This window comes from Pollicipes pollicipes, unplaced genomic scaffold, assembly GCF_011947565.3.
Source record: "Pollicipes pollicipes isolate AB1234 unplaced genomic scaffold, Ppol_2.1 Scaffold_2555;HRSCAF=2994_pilon_pilon_pilon, whole genome shotgun sequence".
In the NCBI taxonomy this organism is placed as follows: domain Eukaryota; kingdom Metazoa; phylum Arthropoda; class Thecostraca; order Pollicipedomorpha; family Pollicipedidae; genus Pollicipes; species Pollicipes pollicipes.
This window is the reverse complement of record NW_023596136.1, coordinates 15,524,566-15,538,898: the sequence shown is the minus strand read 5'-3', so window position 1 is coordinate 15,538,898 and position 14,333 is coordinate 15,524,566.

The following is a 14,333-nucleotide window of genomic DNA, read 5'->3' as shown; positions in this document are numbered from 1 at the left end:
TTTTCCCAAGCAGCTGGTGAGCGCAATTGGACGGTAGTTGACTGGGTCGCGTGAGTCCTTGCCTGGTTTTGGTATCGGAATTGTCATTGTTTCTTTTCATGCTTCCGGAAAGACATGAGAGGACCACAAATCATTGAAAACTCCCAGTATAAATTGAAGCATGCTGTCACGTAAGTGACGGAAGAAAGCGTAATGTAGCTCATCCCGGCCCACTGTGTTACCGGTGTATCAAATCGCATCGCAGAGCTCTGAGAAAGCAAATGGTACATTGTAGTCCCCTGTATCGCCGGAAAGAAAGCTATGGAGATGCAAATGAAATCGGGGTCCCGCTTGATCCATGAACCCTGCTTTGTAATTGTCAGAAGAACTACAATGTGCTAGTATCGATGGTTCCGCCATGCAGCCGAACTAAACATGCAATGGCCTGAAGAGGTGTGTTAAGAGTGGTGGCGTGTGTGTTAATTCCTGACTAATGTACAGCGCCACCCCACCTTGGCAACGCTCACCTTTCGTGGTGTCACAACGATGTAACAAGTAATTTGGCATTTTTAAGTCATATGTGTCGGTGGGACCAAACCATGTTTCCTGTACGGCAATGATGATTAGAGCTAATACGGCAAAAAGTGCTTTCATTTTGGACCATTTTGAAATGAGAACGCGACAATTCCACTGTAAGATGAAAGACATTCAATAATGAAGGAGCCCATTTCCACCGGTTGATGGGAATCGCCCGAACGAAACAGACCGGGGCCGTCCCATCACCGCTCTCACTGATGGACGGGACCGGCGGTCTTCGTTCGGGCGTATTTCAACAGGAATTGTGGTGGGGGGAGGGAAAGTAACGTTCGTGTGGTGGCAAGGGGGGCCGGGCTGCCAACCGCTCATAGCCGGCGGGCTAGAACGCCGGACGACCTGAGCCGCCCGCGTGTCACGCACAGCCGGCGGGCTGGAACGCCGGCAAACCTGGGGAGGGGGGTGCACGGGCGCCCGCGCATCCGAGCGCCCAGCCAGGGGCGACCCAACGACATTTGTCGTCTGGGTTTGTTTAGTTGACTCAGCTGAGACCGAGGGGCGGGGATGAAAAGCTTCAGGGGAGGCAGATGGGTAATGGAGTTTGTGTTTGACATGTTGCCATCGTGACTTTTGCTACTTATCCATATGGAGTCGGTGTATCATTTGCATGTCTACCTTGATTTCGTGCTCGCTTCTCGTTTGTTATTCATTTAGTTTGCTATGATTGAGGTATAATTTAGTGTTGGTCAATTCCATGCTATTTTCGTATTCATGTTGTATTTCTAATTTTCGTCTCTGTTCTGTCGGTTTTCGTTCTGTTTAGTTCTAGGTCTAGTCTGCCTATTTCCGAGGTTTCGCTGCTTTCCCGTCGGCGTCCACGAGGAGTTCAGATCGAGTCTTGGTCAGGCACGAGCCTGGTTGGAGTTGAGGCGCGCTGCTGGCGATAGGCGGTCGGGAATATAGTGCACCTGAAGCCTCGGTGCCTTCGACGTGGCGGCCGTCTACACATATGTTTTGCTAGACTGCGACGACATTTTGGATTCAATAGTGCGCCGTGCAATAGTACGACACACCTGTCTGCCTTTTCAGAACAATTTTATTTTTATTTTTCCATGTGGGATACTGAGGAGAGTTGGCGGCGTGGTCAGCACTTCCACACCCCAGGCATTTCTGGGGTGACGTGCAGGCGGACCTCTCGTGAGGAGTCTCGCCGCACTGCAAGCATCTGGCACTCTGTTTGCAGTACTTGCTGCCGTGTCCGAGCCGTTGACATTTGAAACACCTGAGTGGATTTGGAATGAATATTCTTACTTTATAACGAAAGTTACCAGAGGTGAGCGTCTCTGGAAGTCGGGTGGTAGTAAAGGTGATAATGAGCAGGCTGGTGTCGCGACGCTGACCATCTTTGAAAGTCGTCAGCCGTCGGACATGGCAAACTTGCTCGTCTCTGAGCTACGCCAAGGTCTCGTCCTCAGTCATGAAACGGAGCTCAGGCGTGAAGATGGTGCCTTTACTGGTCTTTCTGGCATGTTGCAGGGAACCTTAACTTGTCTGCCACAAAATTCGGTTGTTTTGAGTAGGGCCTTGGTTTGTGCGCGACTAGTTGTTTTAATGAGTGATCCGTTTGCCGGCGCTTCAATTTTGAGTTCGCATGGACCGCAGACAGCCTTGATTTGCTTCGATGACCAGAAAACGTTGATCTTCCGGAATCATACGTTCTCATCACAAGGCTGAACAAGGACGTATCAGCCGAGAGGATGCAGATTGGTTCAGAGGACAGGCGAAACTGGTCACTGTCGAGCGGGGGTTAGCATCAGAGCAAGCAGGCACCGCGGCGGTCGAAAACGAGGGAGGGTCGGAACCAGAGGCGTTGGGTGGAGACGGGTGCTGTCCAGACGCAGCGGCTGAAGTGCAAAAACTAGTGGAATGGGCCTGGGACGCGCGAAGGTCGTCAGGCGAAGTGGTAGCAAAAGCGGGGCTGGCGGCACTTCCGTCGTCTATATCCAGGGCACTATCAAGGTCAGTGGCCGAGTTCGAGTCCGTGTCAGTGTCGTCCTTCTTGCGCTTGCTTCACTTCTCCATATTGGGAGAAGCGAGAAGAGAACAACAAAAAGTAAGCGAAAAGGTGTGTTTGTAGCTAGTGCGAACGGAAAAGCGACGAGAACGACGATGCGAAAAAAGTTCTCCTTGGTTGAGGGCCGCAAAAGGAACAAACTACTTGCTGAGGTATTGCCAGACGGGTGTATGCCCATCGAATGATGTGTAATATCGATCGTTTTTTAGTTCATTTGAGTTCATCTGTTGAGGCGTTTCGACCTGTTCAGACCATTTCACGCCTGGATGTTGTTATTTCAAATTGGTGTAATTATGTATGTGAAGAAAACGGCACTTTTATTGACGTTTACAAAGCTTGAAGCAAGCCGGTAAGTCTGAGAAAGTTGAAGACAATGTTAGCAGTTGAGAGTGATCATCGCCAAGGACGTTTTTTTAAAGAAAATTAGTTAATTTGCCTACGACGAAAGACCTGCATATCTTTGCGTTGCTGTTTATATTTTGTGCACTCAAGAACAACATGTTTAACCGAAAGTGGATGATAGCACGGCTGACAGTGAGGACGAGGTTGACTTAAGTATATGTGACTATTGTGAGTGTAGTGTGTCCAGTTCGTAGACGGGCCAGCACCTTCTCCTCCAGACGGTATCTACGATGTTTTGATGGCCGAGGAGTAATGTCTGGTTTGATATCATGAAGTTATGTTTTGGTAGCATCGGTCCATCGTCGTTGCCAATAATGTTTTGTCATCGTGCGAATGGAATGTTTTGTAGATGCATCATCAACGGGGATCTCCATGATGCGTGGAGCTGTCAAAGCTTCCTTGGCTAGTTGGTCAGCCCGTTCATTGCCCATGATGCCTGTATGTCCTGGAATCCATAGAAATTCGCTATTCATGTCCTGTGTATGTACTATATGATAGAGATTGACCATTTTAACAAGGAGGTGGTGGGTGAAGGCTGGGTCAATAAGAGATTGTACAGCTGTCTTTGAATCCGAACAAATCACGATTGTCTTCGTTGTTTGGGTGTGTTGTTGAATGTGTTGCAGCGCAAAAAAGAGCAAATAATTCGGCCAAATATACCGAGGTGTCATCCGGTAACCGACAATGTCTATGGTAATGCTCAGTGCAAACAACTGCACATGCGGTGTGGCTATTGGCCTTGGAGCCATCGGTGTAAACAAAGCTGCTATTTTGATTGTGGGAAATCAGACGATTAAATGTTTACTGAACATAACTTGTTATGAAAAAACGTTTGGGATCATCAAAAAAAAACCTTTCCGAGGGATTAACTGTCATGGTGGTACTATTAAAGCAGGCGGCACGGAAGAATGCGGTTAGGCAAACCGAAGAGTGGAACAGTAGAAAGTGGTTCGAAATGCGTACGTCCTGAGCGACGTTCTGCCGGCCCTACGTAGTTATGGTGAATGTGAGGTAAGATATGTATGGATTTCAATGCTGGGTGACTGGGATTTTGCCGCACTTTTGTTATGTATCTTAATGTGTGTTCCATTCGTCGGAGGGCAAGAGGCATGACGTGAGCGTCCACTTCAAGCGCTGAAATCGAGGAAGTACGCAGAGCTCCCTGGGGAACTCGCAAAAACATATTTTGTATGGTGGATAGTGGTTTGAGAGTGTGCTGGTTGCCTCCTGCATGTACCACGGAGTCATATTCTATGATGGGTAGAACTAAGCATTTGTATAGACGTAAAAACGTTTGGCGGTCGGCGCCGTATCTTGACCAGGAAACGCATCTAAAGAAATTTAGTCGTTTTAGGCATTTTGAGCGAACATGCTCTACGTGCTGTCGCATCGATAGTCTGGGGTCAAGTACGATGCCAATAAATTTAAAAGACGAAATGAAAGGAATGTGATGTCTATCTAGTCGGAGCCGAAAACTGGGAGTATCACGCATATTTTTGCTGAAAATAATAACCGAACATTTTGGAGCAGAGAAACGGTACCCGTATCGTTCTGACCACTGCTGCACCTTGTTTAGGGCGGCTTGGAGCCGTGGCAGCGAATGGCCATATTCAACAACCGAGCACTAGGTCGCGCTATCATCCGCAAAAAGTGAAGAGGAAATACCCGATGGTAATGGGTCAAATAAATCGTTTATCACAAAATTAGAGAGAATCGGTGAGATACACCTCCCTTCTGAGAGGCCGTTCTCAAGATGATGAGAAACGGCGGATCTGCACCTCACACGAAATAGTCCGATGCCAGAAATAAACCCAATACAGTAATGTGCTAAATGGCCTTTATATCCCAACTGATGGGGCTTGAAAATTAATGCAGGTTTGAATACCATGTCGTAGGCTCGGCTAATATCCAGGAACGTCTGATGTCAGTGTCGAGTCTGATGATATGGTCTATTGTGCTGCGATTGTGTCGGAAACCATATTGATTTTTTGTAAGCAGGCAGTTCGTTCTGCAGTCCAAAAGAGTTGCTTCACCACCACCCGTTCAAAAAGTTTTGCTAGACAGGTGTTAAATGCAACGAGACGATAATTCGATGGATCTTTGGTACTTTTTCCCGGCTTCGGAAGTGGAATAATAATGGTGTCTTTCCAGGCGTTAGGAGAAACGTGTGTTTACCACAAATAATTAAAAACTGCGAATATAAAACGAAGCATATCTTCTAAAAGATTACGAAAAAAAGAATAATGTATTTGATCATGACCTACCGAGGTTTTGCCGGCACATTTTATAGCCTTTTGTAGTTCCAGGAATGCAAATGGTAAATTTTAGTCTTCGGTAGTACTCGGAAGCAAAACAATTAGGATGTAAACGAATACGGGGTTGCGCAGTTTCCACAAATCCTGGTTGGTAATTTCCGGATGAGCTACACAGAGAAAGACTTTCAGCAAGAGCATTGGTGATCAGAGGTGTTGCCAAAATGATTTGGTTATTAACGCGTAAAGTGGGCAATGAAATAGAAGTGCGTTTTCCGGGAAGTGCTCGAACCAGTCTGCATAGTTGGCTTAAGGGAGTAGCAGCATTGAACTGCTGGATGTATGATTGCCAAGAATGGCGTCTGGCACTCTTTATAACTTGTCTGGTTCGAGCACGCTCATAATTTCGGGCAAGAAGATGAGGTACATCATGGTGGTGACGAAAGCAGCGGAAAGCACGTTTCCAACGCGCAATAGCATTCTTAACTTCGGTCGTCTACCATGGTACTGGGATGCGGCGTGATGGGATTTTAGTCAGTGGAATTGTCGCGGTCGCTGCAGCATAAATAATATGTGTAATATGGTCAACACCCTGCTCTGGTGATTCATAACAGTCTCGGTTCACATAACAAAGTTCTTTAAATTTGGCACAGTCTGCTTGTCGTAAATTTCAGCAGGGTATGAATCGCAAAACTTCGTCAGCGGTTGAGTCAAAAGTGGTGTAAAAGTTTAGTTGGAAAATGGTCGCTGTCGTGTATATCTCCCTCAACAGTCCAATCAAAGTACAGCGCTATCGAGTGAGAGCACAGCGACAGGTCGATGGTGGTTTCTGTACCAGTGGGTAAGTGGTGGTAAGTGTTATTTCCTTTGTTTAACAATACTAAGCTAGAGCATCAATGACGTCTTCAACTCAAGGTCCTCGGCGATTGACAGCCTGAGTACCGTTACTCCAAGCTGGGATGTGACCGTTGAAATCGCCGGGGATGAGAAAAGGGTTTTGAAAGGGAGCGACTAGGTGATTAAGCTGCCGCGAGAGCCCCGCATTATCGTAAGTTGGGGGAATGTACATACAACATATATCGATGCTGCGGCCATGAAGTCGCACAAAACATGCAACAGCCTGTAGAGGTGTGGTGAGTGGAAGGTGCATGTGTGTTAATTCATTTTTGATATAAAGCGCCACCTCACCTTGGCGACGTTCACCGGTTGTGTCGTCATTACGATATAAGGGGTAATTTGACAATTTAGAATTATATGGGTCGGTAAGACGAAGCCCAGTTTCCTGCACAGTTATTATGATGGGAACTAATACTGAAAAAATAATTTCAGACCATTTTGATATAAGACCGCGAGAGTTCCGCTGTGTGACGACAGACATTTAATGGTGGTTTGACCCATCTCCACCGGTTGGTGGGAATCGGCCAAACGAAACTGACCCGAGGCCTGCCCATGGCCACCCTGACAGGGGGCCGGGACCGACGGTCTTCGCTCGGGCGTGTTGTGGCAGGCGTTTTTCCGGTGAAGGGGGAGGGGCCGTTCGTGCGGCGGCCAGATGGACCCGGCTGCCGACCGTTCGCAGCTGGAGGGCTGGAACGCCGGCCGACCCGGAGGCAGGAGGGCGCGGAAGGCTGCGCGTACGAAAGCATGGTCAGGGCCGGCCCGAGTGAACAATTCTGTTGGGTTTGGGTGTTTGACATAACTGATACACTCTTGACTAGAGCAAGAATTTTCAGCGGCGATAACTGGGAAGTCGGTTGTGTTTGTGTGCTACATGTCACTACTGTTACTTTTGTCGCTTGCGCGTATGATTTTGAGGACGACGAAGATGTTTTTGCCTCGGCAGTGTGTCGTGCTTGTTGGTAAGATACACCCGTCTTGGCCTTTTCGGAGCAAATTTCTTTTCTTTTCCCCATGTCCGGCACTGGTAAGAGTTAGCGCTGTGGTCAGCACTTCCACAGGTTAGACATTTTTGGGGTGATGTGCACACGGACCCCTCATGAGGGGTCTCTCCGCACATGAGGCATCTTGCACTCTACAGAACTTGCTGCCGTGCCCGAACCGCTGACATGTGAAACACCTGAATGGATTTGGAATGAATACCCTGACTTGATATCGGAGGTAGACGGCTGTGAGTGTCTCTGGGAGGTGGGTGGTTGTAAAAGTCAGAACAAGTAAGCTGGTGTCCTGACGCTGTCCGTTTCGGAACGTGGTTAGTCGTCGAACATGACAAACATGCCAGCTCTGAGCTCCGCCAGAATCTCCTCTTCCATCATGAAGCGGAGCTCAGGTGCGAAGATAGTTCCTTTCGTGGTATTTCTTGCGAAGTGAAGATAAATTTTTACTTTCTTGCCGCATAATTCGGTGGTCTGGAGGAGAGCCTTGGTCTGAGCGCGAGGGGTTGTTTTAATCACGAGTGTCCCGTTGACCGGCGCCTCAGTTTGAAGATCACATGGGCCACAGATAGCATGAATTTGTTTGGACGGCCAGAAGAAGTTAATTTTTCGGAATGATGCATTTTCGTCAGCGGGCCTCACTACGACGAAAGAGCCGAGTGGATCGAGAATGGGCTCAGGGCTCTGGCGGTTGCTGGTCATGATCGCGCGAGAGTCAGCATCAGAGTGTGCAGATACTGGGGTGGTCAGAGACCAGCGAGGGTCGGAACCATCAGTGTTGGATGGAGATGAGTGCTGCCCCGACACCGCGGTGGAAGAGTACGGATCAGTGGACTGGGTCTGAGGCGCGCGGGGGTCATCAGGCGAAGTGGTAGCCAGAACTAGGCTAGCGACACTTCCGTCGGTTACATCCAAAGGCGAATCAATGTCAGAGGCCAAGTTCGAATGTGTCCGTGTCATCCTTTTTACGCTTACTGCGCTTCCCCATAATGGGGGAGCGGGAAGGAAACAACAAAAACTGAGTAAAAGGCGTGTGTTTGGAACGATAGAGAACGGAAAATCGATGGAAACGACGATGAGAGATAAGGACTCCTTGGCAGGAAGCTGCAACAGAAGCAACCGCTCTGAACCAGGAGAGCCTTGCCAATCGGCCCAGTGTGTGTCCTCGATATATATATATATATATATATATATATATATATATATATGTATGTGTGTGTGTGTGTGTGTGTTGTGTGTGTGTGTGTGTGTGTGTGTGTGTGTGTGTGTGTGTGTGGTGTGTGTGTGTGTGTGTGTGTGTGTGTATGGTGTTGTCGATAGGTTTTTTGATTATAGCCCTTTCGATCAGACATGGTCATTTCAGGGCTATGGAATGGAGGAAAGTGGTTAACGGTGGGACAGGCGTGCATGCGCCTGGGGGGGGGGGGGGGGGGGCAGCCGCCAAGCTTTAACCCGCGCATGCGCAGGTACCCGGCCGGGGTCCCCCTTCCCACGGGCTCTCGGATTACTCGTGGCTGACGCATGCAGCCTGCCCCGGACAAGCGGGGTGTCGCGAGGGCGCAGGATGAAGCGAGATAGAGGATGAGAGGGGCGGATGTGTTATCGATACGGTTCGGTTTGACCACATCACTTGACAGCAGCAAACAGCTGCCTAGTTAAGGTAGTCAATATGCCATTAGCGGCCAAACAATAGCTATACTAGCAGCCGTTCTGTGGTAGGCAAATCACTCATATCATTACCCAACATTAACAGCGCAGCGAAGTTGCGGAGACACACACCGTTCTCGCACGACGCACAATGTCACACACCAAACAGCAACACTCGTTGGCGCCACCTATTGGTGACCCACACGCCGATGTGTTGACCCCGTGCCTCTACGACAGAACATGTGGACAGGTGATCAGCACAGCGCAAACATGGGAATATGTAGTTCAAACAGATGAACATCCGCTCATCAAACCATGACATCGCTTTTGTCCGTACCCCAATATCTCATGGGAAGGTCTATGATTTGGTATCATATAAAACTGCATCCTTTATACTGCATGTGACCATACAACGATGCTACACGTCCAATCCGTGCCTGCCTCGCCAAGCATGACACATTTTGCGAACGTTACTGTGAGCACCTTGTGCCCAGGGTAATAGATGCCTGGTAGAACAAAGTATTATTCAAGCAATGTAGTATCAAACTAGAAACACACTAGATGTGCAACGTTAGGTGAATTTTTTAGTTTATTCTGAACATTTGGCAGCTGGTAACTGAAAGTAGCTCGGCGCAGGTGCTGCAATAGTGAAAGTATCTAAAATGTGAATAAATTATATGCCCAGAAGTTTTGCAACGCCCAGAGAGTTGTACATTACATTACACCGACGGCATCTTTTGACTGACTGCAAACAATGCAGCACACTTCATAGGGAGCTGGTCGACAAATTCTACAACATCCCGGTTTTGAACACGTAGGCTCTCGGTTATGATTCCGGCACGCTACCGATTGGGCTACTTGTAACCTGGGCGTGCAGCGAAAGTCGGCAAATTCACGGCGTACCGTCCAAAGTTTTTACCGTTATGCCGTGACTTTTCTACGCAAAAAAGGTTAATGGATCGCATATGTGCCGAGGTGTAGTGGGTACGTCGATAGTGGGGTGGTTAGTGCACGTCTGGAAAACCAGATGTGCGGAACCCCATCTGAGTGCGTCGCTAAGTCCCTGTGGGGAGATTAAATGGATCGGTTCCAGACGATTAAACAGCCTTTCCTTTGGCGTCGGGCTTTTCGAAATTGGTCGGATAAAATTCGGTTCATACCTCATTGAAAAACAGGCCTTTAATGCGTGAACCACATGAGCTTGCAGGAAAAGTAAGCCGCAGAGCGGTTGTGCTACAAATATTATTTGCAGGGGCTGCCTTGTGACGACTTTACCGAGTTGTGCCTTTCATAGCATATTTTGAGCACCGTTCCTTTATTCTATGAGAGGCCCTTTAAATAGAGTGTTCCACATTTGTGCCGAGTTGTGAATTGAAATAGCCACATTGAAGACCATTCGGTGCGGCTCATATCGCTGCCCTTCTTAATGCCTAAAACCCTCTGGTTTCTTAGTGCATGTGCAGACTACTTCGGGCGGACCATTTCAGCATCATTCAGGCATGCATCACGCGACAGAATGTCATTCAAATCTCTCCGCTCCTCTTAGCCATGCGGCGTTCAAGGCCAAGAACAAGGTAATGGTGAAGTCGTTCAGGTCTGGCGTTCGTGAGCATGGTTTACATGGTTGCGGGCGTCAATTAGCTCTTAATCCATGTTGTGTAGGCAGCGTTAGATTAAAAAACTAGGTTGTTTGGATTAGAGCCGCTTCGACCAGCAATGATAATTTTTGGGCCGTCGGATGAAGGAGAATGAATAACGGTCGGCAGGACTTCCAGCGCCTGGGAGGGGGGGGGGGGGGGGGAAGGGGCAATCACCGAGCTGTAACACGCGCCCGCGTGGCCGGTTAGATACTCTTCGCCAGCGCGGGGGTCAATTTGACCCCAGCTGAGATCTCAGGAACTGAGAGAGCTGGAGACGCCAAATTCACAGGGCGTGTTGGCCTGTACGTGAACTTACTTAGGTAAAATTTTGCGGTTCCTAGGCCATTACCTTTGGGTCAAATGAGATCAAATAAAATCAAACTCCAAGTTGGTCCCCAAAGTGCCCCCAGAACCTGGATACCTGTTCTGAGCTAACGGTCGTATGCTCATTTAAGGTCATACAAGACTGCTTCGAGTAGTGCTTTTGAATAACCGACAAAGATTATGCTAGGCAGTGCGTTCCTTAGAGAAACATGTTGACCTAGGTCATTTGAGGTCAGTGACGAATTCTGATCTCTTAAAAATCCATGAAAGTTGCATAACGCGGTTCCTGTTATCAATAAATTCGAAGCAAACACCAGAAACTACCTCATTACAACAAGCCCGAGTAATAAAATGGGCTGGTTTTGACCTTGGTCTGACCTTCATGTCTGAGCTTAGCTAAAAAAATGTCTAAAAAAGTATCTCAGAGATGTATGACTTTGTCTAACACACCGTTGTTTCATCCGATTGAACGATTCCCTAGTAACTGACTTCGCCGAATCCATTGCCTGACTTTGACCTGCGTAAGTCAGCGACCTTACAAGGTATATCTAAATTGTTGATACCAAACGGAACGCTATTTAATTTTCTACAGCTGTGCAAAATTTGGCATGACTACGCCGCGCTGTTCGGAAGTCATTCCAGAAAAAAATCTTCGGGAGGGTCACGTTGAACCCGACCCAAACACGTGTAACCGGAGCAGCGACTCTTCGGAGTGTGCGCTGGGCGCCCGGTCGGGGTCGGGGTCGCCCTTCAGAAGGCCTTACAGCCCACTCTTGGCTGACGCATGCTGCTTATCCCAGACTTGCGGGACGTCGCGAGGATGCAAGATAAAGCCAGAAAGACTAGATAAGGATCGAATACTTCATCAGTATCGTACTTCATGGACGTCGATTTCTCAAAATGTTTGGCGGGCCAAAGTCGTGGAAGTCACCGAAAAGGGACAGGCATAACAATTTATCTGATTGCACCAACTTTATATGTCTGCATCTATATATATATATATATATATATATATATATATATATATATATATATATATACACACATCTCTCTCTCTCTCTCTCTCTCTCTCTCTCTCTCTCTCTCTCCTCTCTCTCGCCTCTTCTCTCTCTCTCTCTCTCTTCTCACTCTCTCTTTTTATCTCGTCTCTCTCCTCTCTCTCTCTCTCTCTCCCTCTCTCTCTCTACTCTCTCATCTCCTATCCTCTCTCTCACTCTTTCCGCTCTCTCTTCTCTCTTCTCCTCTTCCTCTCTCTCTCTCTCTCTCTCTCTCCTCTCTCTCTCTCTCCTCTCTGCTCTCTCTCTCTCTCTCTCTTCTCTCTCTCTCTCTCTTTGAGACGCTTACCTTTTCCGGGCACGGATAAGCCTGCCGTCAATATGCTTGATTATTTTTGTCTCTTTTGTCCCGGTTATTTTTGTCCTAATGATATAAATTCTGGTGTTCTAGAATTTTTAGCAATGTATCCATATACTACGGATATTGTTCTCTCTAAAAATACACGGTTCAGATTTACATGCTTTAAAACATAAGGGTTCTGAAGTCCGAGATTGCAGCTCTGTAGATCTTAATGTCTCTTATTCGGCATCATATTTGTGTGCAACGAATGGTGCGAAAACCCGATTCAGTGTTCAATTCGTCGTTTATCCGGTCGACGCCCCTGAAAATTTTACTGCCGTCACATGGAGTTAGTGTAAGCTGCCGATCACCTTACACTGACATTGAACCATCTGTCTCATGACTCAGACACTTTCCACTTAAGATGTGGTCTGGACGGTGAAGTAATTGGCGGTTAATCTGTCGCGTGTCACGGTCATGAAGCGTTCACCACAAGGGTGCGATTTAGCGAAACAAATTGGGTCACTGGTCGGAGAAAATAGCTAAACCTGCACCTAAAACGCATTAAACATATATGTTTCTGGACCTGACTTACCTTTTTCTCAAAGTTTGGAAGCAGGAGTTTCACCTAGCTGCATCGGTGGTTTTTCAGACATGTTTTCTCGCCTTGGCTCGGTGTGAGATGTTGTTACCAGGGATAATAGATATTTTGTTGGGCCTCAATAAACGAAACGGGTTTTAGCAACCGACGCATAGTCGACGTGATGTGAATTTAAAAGCTGTTGGGCGCGTGTGGTTCACGAAATAATGGTGTAAGTTGACATGCGCGGCTATTATGGGCTAACAGGCTGCCACGGAACAGCCCGGCACGAAGCCGCAAGGCGAACTTCGGGCCGAATTGCAGCACTTACGTTTGACATGTTTGAAACGCCTAGCGTTATTTTGATGATCATTGCTGGACAATTACCGCTAAAAAATTTACTCGGGTGGTTTGATCGTCAGGTTTTCGTAACTGTTCCACTGAATGCTCACGTCGAAATGGCAAGGGGGAGCGTGCATATCAAGGATAATTCTGAACGTGGAAGGTAGTAAATTCTTCATGTTTTTGCATGCTAATTTTCGACCGATTTTAGTTGAACACGCGCCAAGGTGACCGTTGAATACCATTCCCTCGGGGGGAAGGGAGTCAATTTGACCCCCTGAAATCTAAAAAAACTAAGAAAACCAGAACCATCAAGTTTACGTGGGTGGGTTGTCATGCATATGGACTCAGCCGTCAAAATTTGAGGTTCCTATGTTCTGACTCTTCGGTTGAATAAGGTCAAACCAAGTCATGCTCAAGATTGGTGTCCATTGTACCCCAGGTTCCCTTATGGAACCGTCGTGAATATATATATACCTCTTATAAACAAAAGGTCACTGGTGTTCATTTAAGTTTAGTGACCTTGTTTAACATCTATGATGTTATGGTGACCAAAATCATGCAAGATTATCTTGGTTCCTGCATTTGAATAAGCATCAAGGATTACACCAGCAGTATATTCCTGAAAACAAATTGTTTACCTGGGCTATTTAAGTCAGTTACCTACCTCTGACCCTGACAGCAAGTATTCGACATTTGTACCGGGCTTTGCACTGAAATGGCCATCTTGAAGATCATTCGGTGCAGTCCACGGCCCTGCCTTTCTTAAGACCTAGACATTTTTAGTTTCTGAGCAACACGCCCGTGAAGATGGGCAACTATTTTGAGGAAACTGTTTTTAAGTCCTTCAGGCATCCATGACTCCATAATAACGCCTTTGGAACTCCGCCATTTCATTAGTCATGCGGCGTTCAAAAACAGGAGAAATATGAGTATCGGGTTGTTCGCATCTGCCATTTCTGAGCACGATTTCCACGTGCAACCGCCGTCAAATGGCTCTCAGTCACTGTTGTTCAAGAATAATGACTTGATCGAACAATGATGTATTGAGGAGCATATTTACTAAGCAGAAATGTGGTGATATCTAGAGCAGTCTTTCATTCTGAGAAGAGTATCAATCGGTGTATAAGTGAGCTTGGTATTATAGAGCGCGTGGGCTCCCAAAGCAATTTTGCTATATAAGCGAGCTTTTCGTATCATGTCTGATGGCTGCCTCAATGTCTTCATATGTGGAACATTCTCTTTAAGAAATTCATGGAAAATGTCTATTGCGGTCTTGTTACTAATGCATTTGAAATGAGCATCAGAAACTACCTCACACAGCAAGATTTC